General features: G+C 45.2%; 1 protein-coding gene across 1 annotated transcript in view; it reads right to left on the bottom strand.

Moving 5' to 3' along the window:
* Window positions 1-13,711, bottom strand: part of ARHGEF28 (Rho guanine nucleotide exchange factor 28) — a 1,107,856-nt gene that overhangs the window by 1,044,173 nt on the left and 49,972 nt on the right. The gene's annotated exons all lie outside the window — the stretch shown is intronic.

Consider the following 13,711-nt stretch of genomic DNA (forward strand, 5'->3'; position numbering starts at 1 on the left):
AAGAAATCAAACACCATGAGAAATATGGAAAGTATGTGACTCAAATGAAAACACATTTTTGTTCATTATATGAGGTTATTGTAAGATATATAAAAAAATATAAAAACTTGGAAGCTAGTCAATTCTCTTTTTCCATGTCTGTAGAATCTAATCAAGCCTCCCATCATAGTCTTTTTGTAGTGCTTGAAGTTGATAATACTTCTAGAGCCAGAATACTTCATGTGGCATCTGCCCACTTACTTTTCTATTTTATTATTCTTATTGTTCATAGAGTGCTTGCAGTGCTTAAATAGAGCCAGTGGATGCAGGTGAGATCCACCAGCACTCATTATTTGAGGACCAAGACTTATTTTTCAAACATGAGGCTTTAAACCAGAAAAAGACGTGGAAAGGTGGGAAAATGGGGAAAAAAGGAAGAGAATTACAGAACAATCGGGAGAAAGTAGGGATAAAAAAAAAGAACCAAAAGGAGTGAGATAAAGGGACAGGGAATGTAGGGTGGTGTATAAAAGAGGCATGAGATGTAATGAGGACTAGACGGCCTTGGTATCGAGCAACCCTAACATTCAGCAGTGCCAGCCAAAGGCTTCAGAGAAGAACTTTGGCTGCTCACAGTTATTTCACAATTTAGGTACTGAGTGCTTGGTATATTTTCTCTGCAACTTCTATGGTTTAATGATAGTAATTGTATTAGGAAGATGTGCCACCAGGGAATTAGCGGCGATTTGCTGCTGCCATGTCAGCCCTTGATGTGTGCACTCTACTGCTGCCATAGCCTTCCACACATTATTGGCAAGGAAAGGTGGAGGGTCAAGAGTGACACAAGAATGCCTTCGTCGGAGTTCACATATATTGGACCAAAGAACTGATTCACAAATGGCAACTGTTAGCCATCACACTTGCACATCTGTATTGTACTGAATGACGACAATAAAGCATTATTGAGAGTTTTGACTTTTTTAAAGCTATTAGATTGTGTACATTCCATAATGTATGTAACTATAGTGTCCGTGCTCCAATGATCCCAAATGCCAGAACAAGTTGAACAGTGGAGTGACAGACCGATGTGTCTACTTTCTGTGATAGTCTTCAAGTCTGTCCCCAAAGCTTCCATAATGTCCCTTCCCTCCACTCAACCTATGAATGTTTTCCCATCAGCCGCATGTTTCCCCTTTACTCCCATTACTCTGTTCAGGCTCCACGTCATCATGGGCTGCCATGTCTGTTTTTCAATTCTTCATGTCTATTTCATGGCCCCTGTTTACATGTGTCTGCCTCGCTTGTCTCACACGTGAACCAGACAATTATATCTCCCATTAAGCCCAATGTTTCCACAAGGCATGCCTTTGTCCTTCCTCAGCTCCTAATTGTCTCTCCCACAGTCCTCCATATTTCCCTCTACACCCTCCGATGGATGCTCAGTAGAGTGGGCCAGGGCAGCCTCTGCTCCATAACAGCAGACTCTATCATCAATCAGCCACTCAGATCCAGCCATGCAACAGTAGCCCAGATGTAGTGCTGCTGAGGGCAACTCAATATCTAGTTAGCTAATGAAAAAGTGGCATGCTGAGTTTCCATTTTTGTATTCGTACAGTAGTAGTCTGCCCTTCAGCGGTCTTAGAATGCTTTCGGGAAGAAGTCATGGTAGGTACTATTAAGCATTGAGCTTTTGGGATCCTGGGCGTATCACTGAGCTGTCATCTCATGAGTCCTAATGATTCAACTTTTCTGTGGGAGGCCCTGGTGCCAGGCGAAAGGGCCAGTTGTAACCGTCAGATGTTGGCAATAAGCTATGGTGTGCCAAGATTGACTGTTACATGTTCCAGATAAATGACTGGCTTTTATTTAAACTTTATTTTTTTTAAAGAAAGGATGCAGCATGCTAATACGCAGAAATCAGTCCATGACCCCAATGCACCATACTGCAGCTAGATGAAAACGTCAAAATTAGAGGCCTTGGAAGGCAGTTTACAGGGGGCTCAAACAGAACATAGGGGCTGCAAATTCTGCCCTTCGCTAAACTTAAGACGTCCGCTGGACCATGCTGGGCCTGTTTCTAAATTGCAATTGTAATTGCATTTATATAGTACTTACTACCCCTGATGAGGTGTAGAAGCACTTTTTCAGCGAGTAGCACACTACTCCGAAACCCAAAAACGATTAGTAGTAAATTAGTATAGGGAGATATGTAATTAATTTGAGCGGTGGACATGTGAGGTTTTTTGGGGGACTTAAAAAAAATAATGGAGGGATAGTAGAGGGAAGAGTTTGCACTTATAGTGTGCTGGCTACCACGGATGAGGTACTAAATCGCTTTTCGGCAGGTAGCACGCTACTCCGGGATCCAAACAGGATTAGTGAGGAGAGTAGGTAGAGCAAAGAAAGAGCACAGATGACCTGTCTCCTGGGTCACACCTACTGAGAAAGTCCATGTTACTGTGTATTCGTCCATAGACATAAAAGAAGTTCGCATAAAGGGGACCTTCCATATTTACAAATGATTCACCTCCTTTCTTCTACAAACATCTCCTTTCATCAGAACTCAAAGCGAGCCCCGGCTGCCATGGCTGCCAGCACGTGAAACGAGAAAGGTTTCATGCTTGCTGAACTGCGAACCCCGAGCCAGATGCTGAAAACCCGCGATGACTCAGAGTACAGGGTGATGAAGGTTTAAACCGCTGACTTAGAAACAGATCTCCACAGTGGCGGCGCGTTCTTTCAGAAAGGCCTTTGAACACGTTGGCACGTCATTTAAACTCTGACATGCATGCCAGCCAACTTTCATCTTGGCACTGTAGATAATACAGGGGTGTAGAGAACAAGGCCGAGGCAGCATCGCCTAGACTTCTCTGTTAACCACAGCCTTGGTGCGCTCGTGAAAGTGACGCTCAAGGCGTCAGCCAAGATTGGCGCGTGAAGGTCCACGCCTTGGCGCGAGCTGCTACGCACTTGCCCAGCAGACGCCTTCACTGCAGGCAGCGTGGACGCAATGCCACCGCCGTGCTCGAGCACGTAGAGAACCACAGACGTGCAGCGTGTACTTTAACACTAAGTCACTCAGTAGTTGTAGCCAAGTGACTGGGCCGCACTGTGGCTCTTATGTATCAACACACTCCCACAGACGCAGAATGCGTAAAACCTTCCAAACCTGTAACCTTGTTTTCTTAACCGTTGCCTGATTAAGGGTTTGTCAAAAAGGCTACACAAGGAAGATCAGGTGAAAAAATCAGTCGAGGACTGCAGCCCAGAGGAGAGGAGATTTAATATTCACTCAATTTCACTGAGAACACAACCAATTTATATTCATGTCGGCAGTCTCAACAGCGAGGGCAAAGACTGAATGAGCATAAGTGAAGAGCAATTCTCTGACCCTCCTCAGGCAGGCTAATGGCACTGCTACCTGTGTGGAACCCTGCACTGGGGAGGAGAAAGCTAGCTTGCAGTTTCACAAGCTCCCATTTTTCACAAGCGCTAAATTCACATTCCAAATTCAAAATAGTGTCTATATCCAAATCAGTTGGCACTTTCTACTGTGCGGCATACACTTAAGTATCAAATACTGTACAGCATACATTTAAGTGTCAAACAATAAATACTATTCAGCTTGCATTTAAATATCAAGCAATAAAAATGTTGTCGCTTTAGGGATGGATCCAAAGTGACAGAAGTCAGAACCCAGCGGTGACAAGCATTCCCTGCTGATACATTCTCATATACAACTTAATGTTATTCACCATCCCTTCTGTGCCCCTCCCCGCTAATTTTACGCAAAGCTGTTCCGCTCCTAGTAGGTAGGTGTGCACTCTATCGCATAAATTACACTAGATGGCCATATATTATGCCTTATCACACAAATGGTTGTTTTGTATTGTTTCTAGTCGGTGTGACCATGTTTAGCCTAGGCATATTCAAATAAGCTTTTGTGGCGTATATCAATGATTTGACTATGCAAATGTCTCTTGTTGGACACTCTAGTGTGCCAGCGGGGAATCAAAATGCATTTTGGGAACTATGGAAATCTTATGTTTGGCGAAGTCAGACATTACCTCCCAATCAGGAATGTTCCAAAAGGCTATGTCTTTCGTACCTATGTTTTTGAGGGATATTATTTTAAAAATACTCCTATTGTCTCTACCTCAAAAAGTCAGATGCTGCTTCGACAAAAGAACTAGGGCAAGCATGTTTATTAACCGAGAGACTGCACTTGTCACGTTTTCCACAAGAATCAACTTTGCCATTGTGTTCAATGTTGGCATTGGTCTTCGTGTACAGATACCAGCCAAGTTGCTGTAATACACACCCTATGGAAATAAGAAACTATGGCATCCAGGCAAACAGGAGATGGCACGTAATGTGCACTAACACTTGGCCTCTGCATGACGAGCCAAACGACAGCAGAGGTTACACACCTCTCTAGGGTGTTACATGACTGTATCACACTCAACAGCAATGTCTATATAAACCCTTACAGTTGAAACGTCACTACAATGATGCGGTGCCGACTGCTGCAACAACCTGGTTGTTGGAAGTTCCAGGACTCAGACCATAGAGATTTTGAGAGGGTCTCTTACACTGGCAATGGGCATAGCAAGCACAGACAAGTGATAACACAATTTGGGACAAACATGGAACTAAATTATTCTACAACAGACAGTGCTTGACTCTTCCAAGGACTCAGGCAATGTGTAAAGTATTTGTGTAGCACTCAAACAGTAACAAAGTGATAATACAACATAAGAAAAATTCCACACCAATTTAGACAAATTGAGTAAAATGAAATAAATTATTTGACACCAAAACGACAAAATCCAATCAGTTGATCCGGAAATATGCAAATTAAAAGATTTCGGGTAAGTATGGCTCCTAAAAGAACAAAGAACCACTCGCGGGTATATAGACGTGTGAGAGTCACAAGTTAAGGCCAACCACAGTGGAGCATGGGTCAGATACAGGCACCAAGTTAGCCCCCCTGAAAAGGTATCTTTAGTAGCGCATAAAGCAGGCTGGGTGTCACAGACAGTCATCGCTGTAGTGCAAAGATCCTGTTGGGCGTCATGGATGATTGTTGCTGGAGCTTTACGTTGGCAGTCACCTCAGGCTGTTGATGCTATAGCACAAAGTGTATATCTTGCATTCGTCTCTGGAGGTCACTGTAGCATGAAGGGTCGGGTTCACTGGAGCTTTGCCTTGGTGGTCGGTGCAAGCGGCAAGATTTTGCACAAACGGGCCTGTTAATGTCACGAAGAGTTCAAAACTTCAGGATTTCTGCTTTGCCTCTAAGGCGAGCTCCACTGATGCCCCACCAAAGGTCCAGGACAGGAGGGGCACCTCTTGGGAATCAGGACCTCACTCCAGCAGAGGCCATCAAGGGTTAGGTAGGTGCGGTTGCAGGTCTAGGTATGTATATACAGCAGGTCAGCAGGGCAGTTGCTGAGAGGCCTCTGGAACTTGTTGTGTCCCTGTATCAGCTGACCTAGCTTATGGTCGTAGAAACAGGGACACATCCAAGGATGAAGGGTGAAGGTACAGTCTACCTTTTCAGTCAGCAGGGCAGGTCTCAAGCATCAAGGTACTCCTTTGGAAGAAGGGCAGTCCTCTTCTGTAGTAGCCACAGCTCCAGGAATGTACTGGTGCTCACTTTGAAATGGAAGAAACCTCTGGAGTCTTCTGCCGACAGAAGTGTCTGGAATTTTCTCCCTCCCTGTTGTGGTCCCAGTCTGTCTGCATGTACAATGGACTAGTGTGAAGTCCTTTGTTTGTTATCTGTGGCAGTGTCTCTGAAGTGTAAGTTTGACAGTTGACAATTCCGCCCCCATCATCAAGTCTGGATGGCCTTTCCTGCCAACATCTAGACCTTCTATTGTGTGGCTGTCTGGGGGGAATATACAAAGACCAACTCACAACTACACCTAGTCATGTGGCTCAGGAACAGGCTGCAGACACCAAATGGCTAGAGCAAAAAAATACCAACATTCTAAAAGGGGCAATTTCTTAATTGTAACTTAAAATCTCTACCATTAAAAAGGGTTTTACATTACAATTCTCCAGACACCAAACATGGTGTTTGTATCTGTTCCCAAACAAAAGTTAACACCTATTAAATGTAATAAGGCAACTCAATGCTATCCTGAGAGTTTTTCACTGCAGGACATGTAAAACTTAAAAACACATATTTAACATTTTAAATACAATGCACCTTGCCCAATGGACTGTTTAGGGACTACCCTAGGTATGGCATATATGCATTTAAAAGGAAGATTTAGGCCTAGCAAAAGGTTTATTTTGCCAGTGCGAAATGGCTGCTCACAACTATACAGACACACAGGCTGCAATGGCAAACTGGAGACTGGTTTTAAAGGGCTACTTATGTGGGTGGTACAGCAGATGAGGTAGGTCCACTTGTATCATTTAATTTACCATCCCTAAGTATAAGGTATACCACTTTAATAGGGACTTACCAGAAAATTAAATATGCCAGTTGGATATCAGCCAATTTTACCATGTTTAAAGGAGTGAGCACAAGCAGAGTAGCAGTGGTTAGCAGTGTGAACATGTGAAGAGTTCTAAAGCCAGCAAATTATGAGATGGTGGTAATGGATCTTTTATTGCTGTTGGTTTGCTTTATCTTTGGCACAGCTATTTTGTTATGACAATTAGAGAATCATTTTCCCTTTGCTTTACATTGATGATTGATTTTGGGGAGGAGTTCAAATTACCTAATGTGTATGACCACATTTGCTTAACTGCTAATTTGCTATTTCGCTTTTCCTCCATGATCTGCATGTGTTTAGCCTACTGTCTTCCACAAAAATACAGAATCAACAAAATGCACTCCCAGTGCTCTGAACCCATCCCATGACAGAAGAAAGAGCTGTGTAGACCACAAAATCAATCAGCTGACACTTGGGTCATCTTACAGTAAATGGCATAGTTGTATGTGAGCCAACACACTACAAACATGAACTCCATAAAATAGGCTGCCTCAATCTTCGCCTTATATTAATATCTCACAACAAGAATGTAACTCTTTATTCAATCACCAGATTTGAGCAAACTCATTCCTACATATTTTAGTATTGTGTCGATTTTGTTTTGTGAAGTATTTAATGATGGGGAAGATGCATGTTGAAATGTTTTTGGTTGTAAAACGCTTAGGGCCAGATGTAGGTAATTTCGATTTACCGACTCTTAAATACCGACCCATACCGAATCGGTATTTAAGAGTCGGTAAATTTGAAGGAGGCAGATGTAGGTAAAAAGTTACCGATTCTGTAAGAGTCGGTATTTACCGATTCTGTAAATACCGAATCTGTATTTCACATTGATTCCTATGGGCCTTGAAGCCCATAGGAATCAATGGGAAATACAGGTATTTACAGAATCGGTAAATACCGAATCCTGCAAGGGTGCAGGCGGTGTCACTTTGACACCCTCTAGCACCCCAACTACAGGCTTGTGTGCCATGTGGCACACATACATGCCCTAAGGGCATGTCTGTGTGTCACATTGCACAGGTGTGCATGCACAGATGTGCATGCACACCTGAATTCGGTATTTTACCACCCAATAGGATTGGGTGGTAAAATACCGACTCTTAAGGGCCTGTGGCACTCTCAGGAGTGTCATCTACATATGGATTTACAGAATCGGTATGTTTACCGATTTGGTAAAATACCAAAGTGGTAAATTTACCGAATCGGTAAATATACCGATTCTGTAAATTCCGACCCACCTACATCTCAAAAGCCAAATACCGGTCGGTAACGGCCGAAATCGGCCGTTAGCGACCGGTATTTGGCTACCTACATCTGGCCCTTAATGTTTTATTTCATAAATCATAATAGCAACAGTCAAGAAGCCTATATTTGTGTGCAGCGCGACAGTAAGAGAGTGCGCCCCTAGGACTCGGCCCCTCTGGTTCCCGCCCCCCTCCCTCAGCAGGTATTGGGTGGGCGGATCGCCACGAGGCCGCCGACCGCCCAAGTCCTTCCGGGTTGCGGGTGACGCACGTCCGGCGGGGGAAGAGAGGGGGCGGAGACTTGTGCCTATTTAGGGGCCCAGGTCAGTGACCTCGGCCTCTTTGTCCCCCTCTTCACGCATCGGACTGTTGCCTCACCTGTGATCAGCGCCTCCCCCCTCATTCCCTAGCCTAAGTTTTTAAACTTCTTTAAGCGTGACCCTTGTCCTGTGATCCGGAGCGTGAGAGGAGGCGCAGTCGGCGGAGGAGGCGAGCCGACGACGATCGTGGAGTGAGGAGTCAAAGGCGACGGGAGTCCTTCTATCGGTGACCCGGCAAGGCAGGTAAGGGGGGCGTGTGGTTGGGGGGACTCGTCCGTGGCTGCAGGGAACCGGAGCACGAGGCGGCACAAGCGCGTCAGTTTTAAACGGGCCCGATCACTTGTGGCTACGGGCGGGGTCCTTTGAGTGCACGTTTTTTCTCCTGCCTGCTTTGTTGGGCGCTGGCCGAAGGCAAGCGGGTGGGGCGCGAGCACAGCGCACCGTTTGGGCGGGAATTGGGACGGGCAGTGCTGCGAAGGAATTCTTAGCCTAAGCCCGTTAACGTATTTGAGAATGCCGCCCAAGAGAGCAAGCCATAAGAGAAAGGACAGCGAGCCTGAAATTGCCCAGATGTTGAAACTAATTTTAGCCAAATTGGGCAACAATAATAGCGAAAGTAGTGACGAAGAGGAGACGGTGCCGGAGCAGCCAACACCAGGGGGCATAGAGCGCCCGCGTAGGGAAGGTGTACTACCTAGGGCCGCTTTTCCACCATTAGTCAAGAAACCTAGGGCCCAAGGGAAACCGAAGAAAGGGGGAAAAACCATGAGACAGGATCAGTGATCCTAGCAGGCCAGTAGGCGGGGGCGAGAGTCCAGTAGGTCCCGCCCCCGCTATCCCCGCAAGCGTAGTGCCTGTTCCTCCAGTAGCGCCAAGCATAGAACCAGTGAGTAATGTGGTGGTTCCTGGGGTAGACCCCGTAGTGTCAGCGCTTGCTGAAATTAGGGAAGCTTTAAGAGCATTGGCCCCAGTACAGAGTCCGGTGCAGCCTCCAAATATAGCATCACCCAATCAAGGGGCGGCTACTGATCAGATCTTAGCTACGATGGCCACCCTAGTTAATCAGCTAGAAACACCAGCAGCTCAGCCCATATCAGGTAATGCAGCGGTGGCGCCTTGGGTACCCCCGAGGACAACGGAGCAGGACGCGCTGGGTAATATTCAAAGGCAATTGGCCCTGCTAGTGGAGGCGCGAGGCAAAACCACTGAGGCACCAGTACCTAATCTCCCAGCAGTAGCAGTCCCGCAGACACCCATAGGAGGTAAGACGGGGGTGAAGCAAGTAAACCTCGGGAGGAAGCTGGCGGTGTGATGGTTGTGCGGGGCAATGTGTTGTCTCAGCCTGGGGCACTAGCCACGCACGTACCTAGCGACATGAAAGAAAAAATTTGGAAGGGGGAATACGTGGATATTTATGCGCTCATTCGCCCAAAGAGAAGGGAGGTGGAGTATAAGGAGAGAGAGGGTAAGGAAGGCTCTTTCCGTGATAAGAAACCAAAGATCGAGGAGTCCTTCACTAACTGGCTGAATGGTTTCCAAGTATATACGACAGTCATGTTGGAAAGGAGGCCAGAGTTGGCAATTTCCCTGGTATTTTATACAAATAAGATCCTGACAGCCCACGCCACCCTGGGCGGGACGGCCTGGTTAGACTATGATAGGGACTTTAGGTAGGCGAAGGCGGCCAACCCGAGCATAGGGTGGGATCAAGCAGAAGTGAATATTTGGCTGGAGAGCGTTAACAACAGGGAGCATCACTCCAAGCAGCCTTTTCGGACCTCTCAGGGAGGCCCGGGGGAGAAGAAGGGAACATGCTGGGCGTTCAACAAAAAGATGTGCACCTGGCCCACCGGGCAGTGTAAATTTAGGCATGCCTGTTCCTTCTGTGGTCATTCCTCACATCCGGAGTTTAAGTCTGTCAAGAAGACAAACCAACGGGGGGTGGGGAGGCAAAGATGTCAAGCCCCCTCAGCCTTAAGCTGCCCACGCCGGTGGACATTGAAAGACTGTTTTTTTAGCTGAACCAGTATCCAGACAGGGCAGCAGCCCAGGTTCTATTCTTAGGTTTTTCTGAAGGTTTTCGCATTCCAGCGCAGGGCGTGGTCCCAGTGGGGCAGTGCAACAATTTGCTCTCAGCGCGCAGGCATCCCAAGGTAGTGGCACAGAAAGTAGGGAAGGAGCTGTGATGTATTCCTATAGGTTCTGTATCGATCCCCCTATTCCTGACCCTATTCTGGTTAACAAGTTAACTAGCAGCCATCCCATGAGGCAGAAAACCCCCATGATGCAGGAACCGTTATCTGATTAAGCCACACTACGGCACAGGAACGTGTTATCTGATTAGGTCATAACGCTTGCCATCTAATTAGACAAGCAATATTCCTCCAGCCCCTGATAAGGCATACGGAGTTCTCAAAACAAATCAAACCTATGACAGACCTGGGAAAAACCCTGCGGCCATTGTTTTGATTTCACCGAGAACTTCAGCAAAAGAATGTGCTAACGACCAGGTCGTATGACATCCTTATTGACGTATCTATGTCCATCCTTACGTCAATCTCGGCACCTTAAAGGTATAAATATTACCGATATTGCCCTATGCAAACACACGCGGTGGTGACGAGATCGGAGCAGCCAGACTTGCCGAAGCCCAGAGCAGAGCAGACCCCGCTGGCGCAGCCCCGCCTTCCTGACGCGCTGAGAACGAGACGCTGCTTTCTCCTGCCGAGAAATCCAGCTCCGGCGCTTCCGGGTAGCCCTCGCAGGCAGCCTGGAATATCGAGACCAGAGACGAGAGATACCATCCCTCATTCATCCTAGACTCCAGGTACAGAACTGAATAACCCCTCACAGAGAATTCTTGAGTCAGTCACTTGGCAAAACAAACTTAACTTAAACTGCTACTTTCTACTCCCGCCCACGTATTAGGCTTAGGTCAGGTACATCTGGGGTAGGCATAGTTAGAAACACCAGTTGAGTACGATTAGTCAAATGTATATGTGTATGTATCTATTTTATCCATTTTAAACCATCATATGGCTTAGAAACCATATCAATGTTTTTACAGTATTATTTTATACTTCTGCTTTTAATGTATGCACTTTACTTAACCATAAGTATTGCAATAATATCGATCCATTTCTCTTGTATGAGAAAAGAGACTGATCAATAAATAACATCTTTTATTGAACACGCCCGTCTCTTCCTTTTCTCTACAATCTGGTGAGACTAAGAATGCACGTACTGACTGAGTAAAATAAGTCGTCTTTTGTTTTCACACGACTCTAGAGATACACTCTTGATTAGGGGAGAGCAAAGTTGTCATGTTCTATGGTTGTCAGAAACTAAATCCCTTCTTGTCTATCCAGGGAGGTTCAACTCCTCCTTGCCTAGTCTAGAAAGTTTCTAGTGAACTCTGAGCTAGCTGGCAAACCCAAAACTTTAAGTCTAATATAGACAGTAGTAGACCTAGTTAACGTCTGGTCTAGGCCTATACTATTGAAGGTATTATTCCAATGCGCAGAGCCTATTGGGATAATAGGAACTACACTACATGGCGCCCAACGTGTTTGGATGGGCGATAAAACTAACGTAAGACATTTAGAGTAACTCAGTCGTGCTTTTTCACTCAGACCCCTTTTTCCCATAATACTCCAAAGACATCTGGAGTGGGTGAAAGGTAATATCCGCCAAACCTCGCAGGAAGAAACTCCTATGTATGGTCCTTGGTTTAGTCAACGTTGAAGGATACACTGTTCCAAAATATTGTGCATCTAATCTTTGTTTCCATAAGAACATGATCTGCAAACAAACAAAATAACCTTCTGGACAGTACAATGTCAGACAATGAAGGAGAAAGAGAGGCAGTTAGAATAGCAACTGAACTCGCAGCAGCTGATAATGCACTGCAAGACGCTGACCCGGAGATAATACTCATCGCGGTCAACACAAGAAAATCTATAACTTTAAAACTTATAGAAAATGGACTGACACCTAGAGGTGGCACGGTCATATTCGTAATTGAGGCACACGAATATCGGCAGACAGAGGTATTCTATTCATGGATACATTTTCCAGCAGCAAATGCTGTAACAAAGGTCTTCCACTATTACAAAACAGAGGACACTCCTAATAAGTACACTCCTTTCGAGGAGGTGGAAGTACCACTTAAATTTCAAGAGCATCTGCTCTTATTTAATGGCGCCCTAAAACATAATAATCACATCACCAGGCTCGGTCCATTAGGTAGACCAGGAGCAACGTGGCCGGTTCTAGCCGGATACACACCACATCCAGACATCGATGGGATGTCTGCAGCAAACCTTTTAATACAACTAAAACAATTAATAAAAATACATAGACAATTAGTCCAATAGGTAATGCGGACTTCAACAATCCAACCAGCAATTAAAATTCCACAGCTGACCCCTCATCAGGGGAACACAAATAAAATTACACCACAGAACATACAGTCCTGCCTAGGTAAAGTACCAGCTAAACGGGAACAAATACCATTCTGGTTAGCACAAAAAATCACCCAAATAGAGGCGGTGTTTCCAGACACCACCCCGTTAGAAAAACACAGGATTCTGACTATCTGTCTTCCAATGGGAATCGCACCACACGTGGAGGACTGTGACACTTGGGGTACAGTCTTTGCTTCCATCTACACAAAAACGCACGGTGTTCCATCCATTTCGGTAATACCAGATGTGCTAAAACAAATTCAAGACGAATACGGTCCAGAACCCGCTTTAACGCTTGGTATGAAATTACTGAAAGACTTCAAGCAGGTCTCGGCTATATTATTAGCCAACATAAAGGGAGAAGCAGCAAACGTGGCGATCGGCCAGAGGTTAAAGGAGACAGATATAGCAGACCAACCAGCTGAAATTGCCAGAATTATAGAAAAATCCTATGAGGAACTAGGTAGAGATAGTTTAGGTGGAATACCAGTAAAACCACAACTGATTGAAAGTCCTGAAAAAATATTTTTTAATAATAATTCAACATCACAAAAAAAGAGCTGGGATGGAAACAAACAATCCAATCCTAAAGAAAAGAAATTCCAGTCCAGAGGAAGGTCTCCTCGGCGGAGAGAAAAATCTCCGAACCAAAGACACAGGTCACCCCAAAGTGACCCCTCTGGGAAAAGATATAACCTTAGAAATAGGGATAATATAAAGAAGCCTGATAGATATCAAGACATTGATACACGTCCCTCTCAATCTTTTCAGACTTCCTCGCAGAAATCGGAAAGAAGAGGACGATCAGAACAAAGAGAAGAGCACGCCAAGTCCAAAGACAAGGAATCTGCTCATCTAAAAAAGAAACTACAATTTCCAAAAAAGAAGGTAGCCAGTATCAAGGTAGTAAACAATGCCGAAGAATACTGAGGACACAACTGAAAAACGGAGAATGGGCTCAGACAATGCTAGACAGCGCAGCAGAAGTGAGCATAGCTCGCAAAGTCCTTATGAATCTTCTGGAGACAGTGGACACGAATGAATATCTTCAAGTGGAAACTGCAGACACCAGAGTTAGCAAACCTCACAAAATATATGAAATAGCTTTACGTATAGAAGGGGATAAGACTAGAAAAATAAGGGGACTATTTTGGGATAATCTCTCCAAGGGCTATGACATCCTTCTA

This window comes from Lissotriton helveticus, chromosome 2_1 (assembly GCF_964261635.1).
Source record: "Lissotriton helveticus chromosome 2_1, aLisHel1.1, whole genome shotgun sequence".
NCBI lineage: Eukaryota > Metazoa > Chordata > Amphibia > Caudata > Salamandridae > Lissotriton > Lissotriton helveticus.